The 13388-nt window shown below is 40.5% G+C and overlaps 1 long non-coding RNA gene across 1 annotated transcript; it reads left to right on the forward strand.

The window, feature by feature from the left end:
- Positions 1–4511, forward strand: LOC112847009 (uncharacterized). The gene is made up of 3 exons (XR_003220269.1): positions 1–133; positions 3783–3928; positions 4389–4511. It is a non-coding gene; the product is annotated as an uncharacterized LOC112847009 (long non-coding RNA).
- The last annotated feature ends 8877 nt before the right edge of the window (positions 4512–13388 follow it).

A 13388-nucleotide genomic window follows, 5' to 3' on the forward strand; every position in this document is an offset into this window, starting at 1 on the left:
CAGCGCAGTACGGCAAGAGAAGGAGAATTATAAAATACTCCCCTGCTTTACCAGCCCAGCTTCTCCTGGTATTGCCCTCCACCCTGAACCCTCCAGCTTCAACTCTCACCATGCTGCTGAGCCACAGCCGCGGGTGATTTTCACATTTTACTTTTAATTAAAATCACAGATGTTTTAAAATTACTTTTCGAACTCTTGTCAAATGTCCGTGCTCTACTGGATGTCCTGAATACGATGGGTTTCCTTACTGCTCTGAAGATCTCCCTCAGAAACAGGAAACCAAATCACTAAACTCATTACAGTGTGCCTGTGTCAGGGTCTTTTAAAGGGTGAAATGGGTCATGCTTGAATTTTCGGTGTGATTTTAGAGGACAGGATGCCTCTGAAAAATATTTCTTTTAGTAAAGTCAGAATTGCACTGTAGATGCAAGGATAAGTGGCATGTAATATCTGCAATATGCACAGTATTCCATTGTTTTTTAGGTGCAGTGCAATGCAAACCCTGGTGCCAACATTTCTGTGGTTTGAGTTTTAGTTAAAAAGAAAAAAAAAAGTTCTCCTTAGGTTTTGAAGATGTCTTGATTTTCAGGACTTTCCAGCACATTATAGATGAAAATGTAATAGCACAAAGAGACACAGAGAGAGAGGGAGAAATCAGATTTTAACGCAGCACTGCAGGGCATGTGTTGACAACTCCTTCAGTTATCTCAAGAACATCAGTAGTCACGGCTATGTTGCCTTTAGGGCTCAGGCTAGTACTTGTAACACTAGCACCCTGACAGGCCAACATAGTTTTCTCACCTCCACCTCGGTTTGATTGACAGTAGAGGGGTTATCGTCTCCTGTCAGTTCGATGGGTTGAAAATGATTTCTTCAGTTTCCAACATGTTACCCTTAGAGCTGCAGGGCTCTCTCAATTCCACCCTTTTATTTTTGTTTTTAACACCTTCCTTGAGACAAAGGGTGAGAGAAGAAAAATGGATGTTATACTTCTGACTGGCTCAAATGGAGGTCGGACAATGAGGCTTTGTGGCTTTAGATGGCTGCTGCAGTTCAGTAACATGCTTTGATATGAGGGATAATGTCTGTGAAAGGAAAGAAGAAAGGAAAAGAGATGAAAGAGTCACGTTTAATGTCTCCAGCAGTTTGGGGCTGTCTGATGCAGCCCTGCACTTTCTTGTGTTCAGGTTCAGTTTAGTCTTGCTCACAAATGAAGCCGTTACCACAGATTGCAGATGTCACGAATGCAGCCAGTTAGAGCATTAAACATAATAATTATACTGAGAAGGATGAAAGGCCTATGGGCAGGTCCATTATATTATTATTTTCAGTGTATAATTAATGAGTTCTTTAAATGCTTTTATTTAAAAGGTGAATGGGAAGACAAAGGGAAGAAAATGTAAAGAGAAAATCTCTATATTGGGATTTACTTCCATTTTTAAACTGCACAAAGTATAGAAATCTGAAAAGCTCTGGACAGGACTTTAAAGGAGACGTCATTAAGTCCACTCTTACTGCTTCCAAAGGAATAAAGAGGGTCAGTAAGCAGCTGGATCCTGCTAATCGAATGCACTTGATTAACTGATCATCATAATTTGTTTTCATTTTTATTTTTATATATGAATCATTAACAATGCCAAAGCTGAGAGGCAGAGAAAAGAGAAGGAAAAAAGGAGAAAAATAGGTGAATAGATAAGAATAAAAGGTCAAAGCACAAATAAAGTGGAACGGGTCATCAACTGCTGCATCTCTAACAAAACTCTAAAGTCAAACAGCACCTGAAAGGGGAAAAAAATAGATACACAAGCAGGTGTGTGTGTGTGTGTGTGTGTGTAGGTGAGTGTGAGACAAACAATGAGGGTGGGAAACTGCAATAACGGCCCTTGGGGCCCAAAGGCTGACAGAGCAAAGTCCAGGAGGCCCAGGCAGTTCACGGCCCCCCAAAAGAGCTGAAGACCCGAGGACACATGTCCTGATCTACCACGGTTTACCATCACATGCCTAGAGCCCCAAAAGACCAGAAGTAACAGGCAGCCGACTCTGCCAAAGGCCGGGCATCGGAGTACGAGCCGAGGGCAGGCCACCAACGTTCTTTTTCACATCTTGGGTGTAGCTGTAGGATGGGAATAACAGTGTGCTGTTTGGTCCAGCTCTATGGGCTAGACTCTAATGTACTGCATTAGATGAAGGGCTAAAATAATGTTCAACAATTAATGGCCGCAAGTAGAAGTCTGTGATTCAATTCAGACTACTTTAAAATGTCCCGATAAAGATAAACTGTATTTCCTTAACCTTTAATCTGTTTTCTCATCTTCCCTCATTTACCTTCCTGGTTATCCACTGCCTTGGTATCATAATATCCTGGACATGATAAATATTGATAAAGTAGCCTGCAGACATGATCGTTTAGCTTCATTTAAATCCAACAATAACAACGAGAACAGCAGAGCTGCTAGTATGGCTGCAGAGCCATTGAATAGTAACAGCTCAATTTCTCGATGTGTATTAGAAGAATTTTATATTTAATAAATTTTATTCACATTTTGTTACATTTAGTAGTTTTTCAGAAATGAACAAACGTCTGAGGAGTAGATAAACTGCGGCCTTATGAACGTAACACTTACAAGCGTGTAGCAGCAGGCTCATTCTTCAAGCTAATTGCTGTCAGTTTTAAATGCTGTTTATGCAAATTCAAAAAAACCCCAACAACTCCTGACAAAACTAGGTCAGCGTTAAACATGCCGCTATGCACACTGAAATCTATCTGCATCTACATTTTCACTCGCTTCTCACTATGTCACAGCATTTATATGTGCTTTTCGTTGTGCTTGCACAGCACATCAGGTCATCTGCTATGACCTAGACTCTCATGATGTTTTATGGTACAGGAGGAGAAAAAACGGGCACGGTCGGCTGTGCTTAAATGATGCCTTTCGGGTCCGTTTAGAAATGCCGAAACTGCACTGAAGTCACGCAAACACATTTGTACAGGATTTAAAATCAGCTCAATCGCTAACAAAGGCAAAACACAGTGTGCACAACAGAGAAATGAGACTTCCCCCAGCGAGACGAAACCTGAGCAGGGTCGGTCGGTTCTGAAATCTACCACACTGGCATCTACCAGAGCCAAAACCTCACTGTGGAAGTTTGGAAAGCAGAGTGGAGTGACAGCATTTCCTGCATCCATTTAGAATACCGCAATATGGAAAACATTTAAACCTCTTAAAGAAGAAAAGTCAAGTCGTACAGTGGTTGCGCAGTGATTGTTTTTTTATTTATTTGTGTGTGTGTGGGGGGGGGGGCACTGGTATTTTGGTTAAATGCAAGTTTTGTAAGTGGAATCTTTCATCTGTGAACAATAACAAATTGAAAACAGGACTGGTTTTGATATTTGATGGTGTGGTCTCGAGGCAGAATTGGTCTTTGTAAAATGAATTGCTCTGAAATTTCTATAAAAGTAGTCAAACATCCTCTGTCTCTCTGGAAATGTGCTGTAGCTATCGTCCGGGTGGTGTGGCTCTACTCCAGCATAACCAGGCATGATATTTTCACTAACCACTATTGAACCACTATTTAACCACCACATGTTGTGTGCTTTTTCATTGTTTTCAGATACATGCCTTTCAAAAAGATGGAGGAAAGAAGCAAGCTAGCCCTGAAGTATTTGTTATTTAATGTCTGACAGATTCATGCAACGTGTAAGAGTAAGATATCATATGCATTCAGCTTTTATGAACACTAATAGTGTCATGATTTGGGTTTTTTTCCCCCATTCTCTCTAGGTCTAGGCTGGGTTAAGCACATGTTGTTTCCTCGTGTTCCCCGTGTGGCTGTAGAGTGTCCCCACCGAGCTGCTCACCTTGCTACAACTGTACAACCAGCATAAAACAGACCAGTGCCCCCCAAGTATCCTTCCCAGACCGAGCAAGTAAGCAGTCACATATACTGTGTGCAACTCTCATGAATTAACCAAGGGTGACCAACCTCTCCTCTCCACTAGTGGCTCCAGTCCCTGTAACCCAAATTGTCCCCAATAATTTCCGTGCCTCAACTCAATAAACCTTTTGAATTTTGAACTGCTGGGTCCTGCTTTAGAGTCCACTTAGCTTTATTGCCACTTTGGCATTTGACAAATAGGTCTATAATTGGGTTGTGCATAGCTTGTAAAATGGAAAAATCCAATATTGGTTGTTTGCATTATAAGAAACAGCTGAAGAGAAACACTTAAACATGAAGAGAGAGGGGGGATGACATACAGTTGGCTAATGGGCCTCTAGTCAGATGAACAGGTGACAATGATGGCGGTTTTTTCCCTATATGCATTTTTTATGTCGTTCCATATTGAGTGTGAATGGCTTTTTTATTAACATTTGCTTCTACTTGTACAGCCAGGAGGAGTTCCAGGGTCTCAGGTGCTCGTCAGGGGGATGCAGCTGTAACATCAGGCCAAGACTACTCTCCCTGCTATCAGAGCATTTTGTGGCACTTAGAGTAACATGCAGCCAGCTCAGGTAATGTCATCTTCTCCCGTCTGCTCTGCTTTGCTTCTAGCCACCTGTAAAACACACGCACACACACGGAGATAGAGCACAGGAGATGTACGTCTGTGAATGACAGCAAAGTGCATTGAACACTCTGACACTGAGGTGGAAATGCTGTATATAGATTAGGTCAAATAAAAAAGTAAATAAACAAAATGTAGATAAAATGAGGACTAGTTAGTCATTTTCAGCAGGAAGAGGAGGTGGGCTGCCCCTTGATGCCGGTAGGGCAAACACCATAATACTAAATGGGCAGCAAAGGTTAATGTCACCAGTTGAGATCACTGAGAAGGCTAGAGTTTTTAAAAGTTTGAGTTCAGATGCTTAACATAAATTTTCACATCACACTCAGTGGCTGTGTTGGTGCAGAAAATCCTTAACTTCTTTACTTCTACACCTACAGGTACTGCCTCAGTCTGGATTAGACCTAATGAATGATAAATGAGTCTTGTAAAAATAAACAAGAATCTCCCCTCTCTGTGTTTTTCAGTACCTGGCAGTGGTTAATAAACCAACCTGTGGATCACAACCATTTTGGAGGGTAAAAAACGTCACTTTCTACGTTTTCCGATTGGTCAGAACTTTTTTCTGAGACACAGGTGAACTGATAAAAATCAAAAACCTGTTTGGGTGATCTAAGGGGTTAAACCCGAGTCGGAGTATCTCTTGGCTGTTGTTCAAAAGGCGAGCAGCTTCAGGCCAAACTGGTCGCGGCTCACAGCAGCTGAAAGAGAAGGCTGTCTCCACTCCCCCCAGTCTCCATATAATTACACTATGGCTGACAGACACGGTGCTTAAGGTAACAAAACAAAGACGAACTGGAAAATAAACAGCACCTCAGTCATTCATTGAAAGGGTGAGCCAGAGATGAGTGCACTGTGGAGTTTTGTATAGACAATAGTTTTACTGCGAGCTGGATGTGGTTTACAGTGAAAACAAAGACGTTTCCTTATAACCCCTAAAAGTGACAATTATTGCTCATTTTTATTTATTACTGATGTAAAACAAAGCTCCAACACAACTGTTGTTTTATTTCTAATAGCAAAAATGAGTCATGTTCCCTTCAGTTTGTAATTTGCTGACAGAGACGTCACACACTAAATTTAAGTGACATACGTGTGTGTCTGTTTTTGACTTTGAGACTGGGTATGTTCATTTGTCACGAGTACAAGGAGTGTATGATACAAAGTATCAGGAAAAAAAACTAAGAAATGTGTCTTTAGTTTAAATTGTACTTAATAGCAAAAACCAGAAACAATAATTCCCTAATAGACTTTAATTAAACTGTGAGACAGTTTAATTAAAGGTGTAAAAAGCAGCCCAACAGTCCATCAGGGAAGTGCAATATGGGCAGCATGGTTGGAGAGTAAATTTGACCAGTATATTATTCACTCTCTAATATAAACCTCGAGCATTTTGGCTGGTGATCAGAAACAATTAAAAAAGAAAGCAGTGGTGCATATGGATGGACTATGGCTGCAGGTCTAATAAAACTAATGGAGCTTGAATTCCAGTAACACCTGTGCTCTAACTAAACTGATCTTTTTCATTAGCCTTTGTTCAGTCATCCATCCATGTTCCTAACCAGCAAGCTAATTTAAGATTGCGGGGGTGCAGCCTATTCAGCTGTAGTAGGGTGAGAGGGAGGCTCCACCCACTATCACCAATTAACATGCATGTTGTTGGACTGTGGGAGGAAGCCTGAGCACTGCAGTTAGCCAATAATAATTCAAAGACAATTTGAACCACTTAATAATGCTTTTGCCCAATCTATATATTATTCTCATATATATATATATGTATCTATCTATCCTTTCTTTCTTTCTTTCTTTCTTTCTTGTGTTTTTAATTCCTTCTAAAAAGTCATAGTAACATATGGACAAAGACCACACAGACACATTTGTTTCACAGCAATGTGATATTGATGTTTATAGCAGAGGCTTCTTTTTATGGGTGAAGTAAATAACAATGTGAAGAATGAGTAACTGATCTCAGTGTAAGATCAGTTTGTACACATGCCACTCAAACAAAATAAGACATTTATATTTGCATCTTTTCACATTAAATTGCTGGATGGCCATAAAGGTGAGTCAGTGCCTTTGAGCTGCCGAGTGGTTGAGGCGTCTTTACGCAGCCCTGACCTTGATGTCAGCAGATGTTTACCTGAAGCTGAGATGTGTCTGAATCTGAGCACTTTCTAGTTGCCGCACCAACAACGCCGGATTATACGTGGCAAACAAACACAAGAAATCTGTCAGAACAGCTGTTTATTTCCTGGTGTAAAGTTAGTGAGAGGCTTGGGCCTGCGTGTCGTCATTCTTGTGGCTGCGAGGGTGAGAGTAACAAAGTCGGACGTTAAATCGGCTACAAAACAGCAAGGGGATGTCTGAGCTGTCTGCGGTTTCACACACAAGAGGGCTCTCTAACAGCTGAGGTATTGATCCAAGGGCCCACTCAGTAGCAAAGTGACAAAACACTGTCAAGATGATGATGATGACGCGATGGAGAGTGAAGATTATGGATTCTGAGGTTTGAGCATTTTGCTCCGGTTATTTTTTTAGATTTTTGTACTCAGATCATTTGGAGCCGTTGCTTTTAAAAGTATATGACATACTTATGTAGATTTAACAATACTGATATTTTCAGTGGTGCTAGTACCAAATTTTATTTTTTTAACTATCATAACTATCATGATTACTAAAAAAAGAATTTAAATTTTGATCGATTGCACCACAGGACAGTTTTCCATTTTCCTCAGTCCATGGTAGTCTATCACAGAGTGGTTCAAACCTCAACACACTATCATATTTGTCTAGTCTAAGAACTAGTTTAATTTTTGGTTTCCTGACCCAACTTTGTTTTTCTTTATATCTGGTATCAAATTCTAACAGAGCAGGAAAAACAGTGATATTTCTCAGTTTTAGTACTTAATATGATTTTTAAATATGTGTGCATGTAATCAAATATGTAATTAGATGCATTTCTAGTACACATGTGATTTGAAAATCCAAATTTCTTTGGGTAAAGTGTTGAATTAGACTGGGCCCTGTGACTGACTTATCTTCTACCAGTAGCTGATACGGTATATGAAATCAGCTTTAATTCCATTGCATTGCTGAATAACATTTTCCTGCTGCACTGGTCAAGGCGATATTGTAGCTTCCTGTGTAAGCTGGTAGTTCCCAGCCTCAGGATCAGACTCCTTTCAAAGCATCACATGATAAATCTGTGGGTGAGATGAATAATTTGATAACAAAGAAAGAAAACCCCCCCACAAACAACACACAATTGTGTTAATGTCTGCTATTTTTTCTGGAATATGTGTTTCATTTTCAGTGAAATGCTGGATTCATTTGCATCATTGGATTTCAAACAGTGACCTACATAAAACCTGAAAAGCTGGGAGGAAAAGTCTGTTGGGTGTAGCAACCCACAGACATCTGATATGTTGCTTTTCTTTAAGGGTCAGAAGGTGAAAAGATCCGATTTTACAGTGTTGTCTGCAATCATTGGAGCCTAATAGGACCCGAAGCGCTTTAAAAACAACATCACACACTGAAATTGTTTAGCCCTTTCAACACTTTCTGTGCACATTTCTTCAGATTTTTGTCTGTGAAATTTAATCAACACAATACTGCATTTAAAGCAGCATATGTATGTATTTTCCATACAATATACAACATGGATGTTGTATATTGTACAACTCCATCTTTTAACTGATATTAGCAACAGTATTTGAGAGGGATTCAGCAGTGTGCAGGTAAACTGTGTATAGAGCAAAATGCCTTGTAAAATGTATCTGAATTTTTAAACGATTAGATACAGACAGAACAAAGTTTTCCACCCACCCCCGTATCCATTATTTACTATTCCGATGTCCTGGCTAAACTGGAAGCCCTGACGCGACTGGGTGAATTTAGAAAATGTGAATTAGGACATAAATTTTGGACTTTTAAGTCTCACAGCTTGTCCTGCTGATAAGGACCTCCCCCATGGCCATCCACAATACACCAAAGTAATTAAATTACAAATTTCTGTAATTTTATACATTTACTTCATACAGTTTAAAAAAAAGAAGTTCACTACAGCAGCATTTCTTTATCATGTAGAGAAACTAAGACAAGCCGTGGATGTTGCTCTTCTTTGTCTTTGTCCGGCTGACATAAATATCAAAGTGTGCTGCGATAGATTATAAGTTTGTGTTGTTAACCTTTTTGATTAATCTGCTGTTAAAATAGTTACCATTCAACATTACACCAGCAAAAACTGATACTGACTCACAGTTCAGAGCAACTGACTGCTGAGCTCTAACAAGCTGCAAGTATTGAAAAACTCACAGCGATATCAGAGATATTAGAAGAAAGAAACATGACAGTTGAGCAAGATAGCAAGATCGCAGCAATCCCAACCCTGGTGCCAAAAGAAAAAAATAACACCTTTACAATAATCATACCAGGAAGCCTGTGAGCCCAATCATGCTGCTGCACTGGCACTGCACAGGTTAGTAGTTTTGATGATGAGCATTACTGCACTGGAGATGTAGGTGAGAGTAGGTATTATTTTTCTTGGATTAATTGCATCCACTGTGTCATTAAGTGAATTTAGCACGGCATTTGTTCGGTGCTCTGGTGAAGTAAGCAAGAGCATTGATCATGTTGGCAACATGAATGGAGTTGCACTCTGCACATGTCCAAACTATAATAGACTGGAAAAAACAAAAGCTTTTAGAGCTCCAGCATGAGGGCAGCATGGTGGCATGGGCGTTAGCACTGTTGCCTCACAGCAGGAAAGCCCTGGGTTCAAATCTGGCTGTCTGTCTGGAGTTTATATGTTCTACCCATGTTTGTGTGGGTTTTCTCTAGGTAGTCTGGCTTCCTCCCACTTAGGGACTTAGGTCAATTGGTGAGAATTTGAGCCTGAGTAGCTGTCTATTGCTCTGTGATAGGCTGGTACTGCGTGTCCCGCCTCTTGCCCAATAGATAAGCAGAAGAGGATAACTGGATGGGTTTTGGAACAAAGTCAACAAATGTTTGAGCATCTTTTTAATCAGATTTCTCTGATGATTCTGCACCTGCGTATTTTATGTCCTGGTGACCACCTTGGATCTCGCTTTAGGGCTTTAAAATAAATGCCCAAATAAGTGCCTGGAGATGTTAGCAACATAGCTGAAGAGTGGTGAGGCGAGCTTCTTCTTCTGTTTAAAACATGTTTTTTTGTGACCCTTAAAAAATGAAGCATTACCTACATGAGACTCAAAGCTAAAAGGTAGACGGTGTTTGCAGTTAAGGAGTTCAAACTTATAAGCATCCATTTGTCACTTATCTTGTTTGTAGCAAAAACAGAGAATGCCTTCCATTAATTACACATCCCTGATGTATTCATTAACATAATTATAACATGACAGTTCGTACAGGGATAATTATACTGTGAAGGGGTGGAGCTCAAGAGCCAGCGGCAGAATTAGCCCGTTTTCCTTCAGTTCACAGTGAGGTCAGCAGCCACCGCAGCCCCGAAGTCAAGGGCCAGAAAAAATAAAAATACCGTCCTCCGCTGCTCGCTGTGCATGGGATCCTTTCATTGTCTTCATGACTCTGAATCGGGACAAAGGAAAACAATTAGAACAGGAGGCTGTGCCTGGCTGTTTGCAGATGGGAAAACCAAAAAAGAGGTGAAAGAGAAACATGGTAGGTTTCTGGACTAGTCCTGCCAGCAGCAACTCTCCCACCCCAACCCCTGCACTGAATCCTTCCATTGTATCCAAACCACAAATCCCACACTTTGCCTGGAAAAGCAGAGAGGAGCCTTGACTGAAATATACATCGGAATTTTTTTTAGGAGGGGGGTGTATGGGAATGCCCAAAACTTTCACAAAAGCCTTTATTCAGTTAAACAAATAAAAGTTTAAAACTAAGATACTGTTACTGTGTTTTTGTGCTAAGATATCTATTTCAAACTTCCAACACTGGAGAAGTTTTTAAGTGGTGCGGTGCTTCTTCTTGTCTTTTTTTGTCCTCAGGAGTGTGGCAACTTTGTAATCAACCCCTCTTTACTTTTCAGGCTAAAGTTAATTACAGGTTTCAGCAAGCAGATTGAAGAGGTTCAGGGTCAAAACAAAAATGCCTGACTGCCTGAGCCGAGCGATGTCCCGCTGCTGCTTCTGCTTCTTCGACCGAAACTCGGGAAAGGTTATCGTTTTTTAACACCCTTCTGACGCATACGTTACTTTTTCATCTCACTTCTCCAGCTCTGACCTTTTCTCAGATATGAGTTTCCATAAATAATTGTGTTGTTGGAAGTCTCAAACAGGATGCCGTTACGCTATAAACACAAAACTTTCGCCTACCAGAGTCAGTTGGGGCCTGAGTGCCCTGCTGTGGTTTGTTGTGTAATCTCTCAGTTATGCACTTTATTTTCTTACCACTGGCACTGTGACGCCTTTCACTGTTTTCCATTCCTGCTGGTGCTTTCAAAGCGAGAAGATAGCTGAAACTTGGATATGATTTACACAGTCTGAACGCATTTTTAAAGAGCATGTTGCATATGTGTAATGGGACTGTATGCACGCATGGAGACATAACAAAACAAGCATTTCAGTATGGTTACAATGAGCCGAGGTACATCGATCCACCAGCTTTTTACAGCATTTACCATCTCCTCAGCAAATAGAGTTGGTTCACATGTCTCTGCTTGATCTACAGCAGGGGTGTCGAACTCCAGGCCTCAAGGGCCGGTGTCCTGCAGGTTTTAGATGTGTCCTTGATCCAACACAGCTGATTCAAATGGCTAAATTACCTCCTCAACATGTCTTGAAGTTCTCCAGAGGCCTGGTAATGAACTGATCATTTGATTCAGGTGTGTTGGCCCAGGATGAGATCTAAAACCTGCAGGACACCGGCCCTCGAGGCCTGGAGTTCGACACCCCTGATCTACAGCAACTAGAGCCTAGAGTTACTTGAATAAAGGTATGGTGGATTTTCCATACTACCACAAAGCAACTGTATTTACATTGCTCTGCCAAAGTCTTGAACCACCGCTCATTTCTTTAAATTTTTAAAGGTAAATGGGCAATTTATTGAAACATTTGCCAACATAACTGGAAATACAGTGTATAAGTAACAAGCAGAGTTTAGATAATTCTAACAAGAATTCAATATTTGGTATGAATACATTTATTCAGGAATAGTTCTCCACGCTTTCTGAAGGACATTCAAAGCTCTTCTTTGGATGTTGCCTGCCTTTTGCCTGTCAAGATGATCCCACACTGCTTCAATAATGTTGAGGTCCGGGCTCTGGGGAGGCCAGTCCATGACTGATAGTGTTCCTCTGTGTGTTTTTCTATCCAGGTTTGCTTTTCTGCATTGGCAGTGCGTTTGGGGTCCCTCCATAATTCCATCAACTTTCAAAAGATCCCTAACACCACTGGCTGAAATGACAGAACCTCCACAGTGTTTTTCAGATGGCTGTAGACGCTCACTGTTGTACCTCTCTCCTGACCTCCTTTGGTTCATTTCATCATCAATATGTGCAATCTTTTCAGATTTGTATTCATTTGTATCTCTGAGGTCCTGTGTCAAGTTTTTGTTGGATTTTTCCCTGGTTGGACATGACAGTTACTGTTCATCTGCTGTTTTTTAGGCCACTTCTTCTTTTGTCCTCCACTTGTCCAGTTTCTGTAAGTTTTTAAGGACACACTGCACACCATGCTAAGATAAGTCAAGTTTTCAAGACATTTATAATCTGGACAAAATATAATATCTGCTGACAAATGAATGGAGATTTAAACCACTGCAGCTAAAAGATCAGACATACAGTACAAATCACCAATCATTGGAGTGGGTATGTATCTGTCTTGATGCATGCTCAATCATCCAGGTAAGGAAATCAAAAAGTTGATCTGGATGTAACGTTTTCAGTGGGAGAAACGTTTCGTCACTCATCCAAGTGACTTCTTCAGTCTCAGCTGACTGCAGGTTTCCCCAATCTTATAAACAGTACATTTACAGAATGACTGAAACCAGCCCACTGGCGAACAACGTGCTGTGAGATCTGTTTCTTGATCATTAATATGCAAATTTTCATGACAACACTGATCAAAGACCATTGAATTGATCAGTGGTCTAGAATCAACTTTTTGGGAGTGTGAACTATCTGTTCTGCTCTGGTTAAAAACAAACAAACAAACAAAAAACAGACAAAATATCTGCAACTGTAAAATCTAATTAGTTCCCAGAACTTAAAAAAACTATGCAAAATCGTTGCCTCCAAAAAACTAAGTAAAACTTACATAAGCTTTACTTGGTAAGCTTATAAACTTATTAATAGTCCCCTTTTTCTTCACAGCAGACTTCTCTATTGTGTTTGTGCATACTTGCATTATTAGTATGATTACATTTTATGTTATAGTTCAGCTTCCTCCATGAAAACGAGAAACTACAAACCTGGAATGTTTCTCCATTGTTAGCTTGCTGAACTTTTAGCATCACTTGAAATGTATGCGGAAAGCAGACCTGTGGGTTTGAGGGCAAGACCTTTTAATGGGTTACTTACCATTGCGTGTTGATATGAAGACAGAAGCTGATGTGAAAGTCTCTTAAATGTCCATTGTTTCTAATATTCAACAGGGGGTGGAGGACTTGATTGTATTGAAGTCTATGGAATAATGACCTCATGCCAAAGCAGGGTGTGCATTAGGTTGGGCTACCTTTTAGTTAACAGTTCACACCGTATGAGTGTGGCGTGTCCTCAGTATGAAGGTGAGGTCCACAGCTCCTTTATCAGACCTCGATTCAAAACACCAAGATGGTAATGGCAATGACTAACAAGTTCAGCTGGAGGCTTCAAGACAGA

This window comes from Oreochromis niloticus, linkage group LG1, assembly GCF_001858045.2.
Source record: "Oreochromis niloticus isolate F11D_XX linkage group LG1, O_niloticus_UMD_NMBU, whole genome shotgun sequence".
NCBI classification, from domain to species: domain Eukaryota; kingdom Metazoa; phylum Chordata; class Actinopteri; order Cichliformes; family Cichlidae; genus Oreochromis; species Oreochromis niloticus.